Source organism: Erinaceus europaeus, chromosome 1, assembly GCF_950295315.1.
Source record: "Erinaceus europaeus chromosome 1, mEriEur2.1, whole genome shotgun sequence".
Taxonomy (NCBI): domain Eukaryota; kingdom Metazoa; phylum Chordata; class Mammalia; order Eulipotyphla; family Erinaceidae; genus Erinaceus; species Erinaceus europaeus.
Genome location: NC_080162.1, coordinates 24622512 through 24625727, shown reverse-complemented (window position 1 = coordinate 24625727; position 3216 = coordinate 24622512).

The window sequence follows — 3216 nt, the reverse complement described above, 5'->3', positions numbered from 1 at the left end:
AGAAGGGTTTTATGACTTATCTTCGTCAAGTCCCTCATTTTTAGGGAAAAATGAAAACCTTGAAAATTGCTCAAACTAAGATGCTAGTCCTTAATGTATTCCCACACCCTTTCATTATTCTCATTTCTGATATTTAACACAGAGCAAGTGGTGATGTAGCAACATGCTCCTTACTGAGAACGAACTATACACTGAAAATTTTTCTGGGCATTGAGACTCTACCTTTGAACACAAAGATCATATGCCTCTTTGCATGAAGATTATGTTGTGAAGGTGGAAAGCATCGCTAGATGTCAAACAGGATATATTTTCTAAGGGCTCAGTTACTGCTTATGATATGATTTGAAAAGTTACATTTGGGGCTAATATGATATATAGCAAGTCACAAAACGTGTTGAGCCCAGGTGCACCCATAAGGCTCTCCTCTGTGCTCTGCCTGAGTCAAACACACCCATCCAAAAAGATCTGTGTATACTCAAATTCACAGCAGCACAATTCGTAATAGCCAAAACCTGGAAGCAACCCAGATGCCCAGTAGCAGATGAGTGGCTGAGAAAATTGTGGTATATATGCATAATGGAATACTACTCAGCTATTAAGAATAATGAATCCAGGGGGTTGGGCGGTGGCACACTGGGTTACATAGTACAAAGTGCAAGGACCAGTGCAAGGATCCCAGTTGGAGCCCCACCCCCCACCTGCAGGGGGGTCGCTTCACGATTGTTGAAGCAGGTCTCTAGGTGTCTATTTTTTTCTCTTTTCCATCTACCCCTTTTCTCTCAATTTCTCTCTGTTCTATCTAGTAAAACAGGGAAAAAGGAAAAAAAAAAAAGCCACCAGGAACAGTGGATTCATAGTGTAGGCAGAGCCCCAGCAATAACCCTAGAGGCAAAAACAAAAAACAAAAAACAATAATCAATCCACCTTCTTTGAACTATCTTGAATAGTTCAAAGCTTAAAGGAATCATATTAAGTGAGAAGCCAGAAAGAAAGATGAGTATGGGATGATCCCACTCATAAAACAGAAGTTGAGAAAGAACAGAAAGGGAAACACAAAACAGAATTTGGAGTAGGTCTGAAGTATTGCTCCTTTCATTCATAAAAAAAATACAACACCTTTGGGGGCTGGAAGGTGGTATACTGGGCTAAGTGCACATAGTGTGAAGGACTGGCTCAAGGAGCCCCTGGCTCGTCTCCCCACCTGCAGAGGGGACCCGATTTGCAAGTGGTGAAGCAGGTTTTGCAGGTGTGTATCTTTCTCTTCCCCCTCTCTGGCTTCCCCTCTCTCAATTTCTCTCTGTCTTATCCAACAGTAATAACAACAATGTAAAAAGATGGCCTCCAGGAGCAGTGGATTTGTAGTGCAGGCACCGAGTCCTATCGATAACCCTGGAGGCAAAAAAAAATACAACACTCAATAATTTCTTGATGTTTATTTTCTGTTCATGACCATTTCTCCCAGTTATACTTTGAAACCACAACCACATGCTCTGCTGTGGACCTAGGCTCAAACCACATCACACAGGATGAGACTCAAACCTGGAAGCTCAGGACTCCCATCCCAGTCAGCTACCACTGAGCTGTTGCCCTAGCTCTTCTGTCAGTGGGATTCTTTTCTTCCCCCAATAATCTCTGGTAGAGAACAGAAAACTGCTACTGGTGTTTCCTTTCATTCACTGTGAAAGAGCTTGAAACTCAGAAAGAACTTGAAAGTTTAAACAACAATATGGGAACCTTGCCGTGGATTTGTTCAAAATCACCAGTATGTTTATGACTTTGCTTTTTTGTCCTGAGTTCAATCCTTGGCAGCACATGTACCAGAGTGATGTCTGGTTCTTTCTCTCCCTACTTTCTCATTAATAAATAAAAAATCTTTTAAGAAAAGTTCACTCTAGAATTTATACATTTGCGTAAAATATTTATACTGTTAAAAGTTTCCCTCTTCTTTCAGGCAGGGTCCCTGACTTGTCAGGCAAAAATTCTACCACTGGACTATCAAGCTGGCTGTGTTGAGGACTGTCTTCTCTTCCCTTTATGTTCTCTGCCAGATGAGAGAAACCTGTGAAGGCAGTGTTTCCCTTAATTTAACTCACGTTTGAGAGAAACCTGGGTTTAAGTCACTGTCAAGAAAAGATATCAGAAACCTCAAACTCTTCAGACACGTTTCGCTGTCTTGCACAATTCAGCCAAGAATTTTGGGAAGGTATTTTCACAGGCGTTATTGTATCTGAACTTTGACTGGGAAAACAGGTCTTCAGGTTTACTCTCAACTCAATAGACTATGGACAACATCTGAAAGTTTTCACATTACCCATGGGGAATCTTGCATTTGGACTAGTTTCAACGTATGTATATATGTAGTATGGTTTTGTTGTTGTTCTTTTAATTTTAATATATATATTCCAAACATTTACATTGTTAAAATTGTTCCTTTTCTCCCGGGGCCTCCAGTTTGCAAGGCAAGAACTCTTACACTGAGCTATCAACCTAGCTCTTCTCAGTCTTCCCTAATAATCTGACAGAGGAGAGAAATCTGTGAAGGCAATGCTTCTCTTAATTACCCTTCAGCAAATTTGATAAATCCCTGTCAAGAAAAATGTTAGGAGTTTCCCTCTGGAGTCTTTAGGATCTTCTTTGTATACTGTCATTTTATTTGCAGATAGTGACAGTTTTACCTCATCTCTTTTTTTTTTTTTTGGTTTGTTTTTTTGCCTCCAGGGTTATCTCTGGGGCTTGTGGTCAGCGCTACAAATCCACTGTTCCTGGCGGCCATCTTTTCTGCATCTTATTGGTTAAAACAGAGGAACTGAGAGGGGAGGGGGAGATAGGGAGAGAGATAGACACCTGCAGACCTGCTTTGCTGCTTGTGAATCGAACCCCCTGCAGGTGGGGAGCGGGGGCTTGAACCCGGATTCTTGCACTGATCCTTGTGCTTTGTACTATGTGCACTTGACTGGATGTGTTACCTCCTGGCCCCCTTTCTCTGCTTTTTGTAAAGGAGTTCCCTAATTTCCTTTTGACAGGGTGTCATAAATTATGTCTCTTGCCCTCAACCCAGTCTTCCCATTGATGGCCTGCCCAGCTTTGATCTAGTAACTTAACCTTTGCATCTCAGTTTTCCTCACCTCTCAAGTGGGAATGACATTTACCCTGCTATGTAGGACTGATGTGGAAATAGATATACACACATGATAGTGTGAAGGATCAGTGATGTTT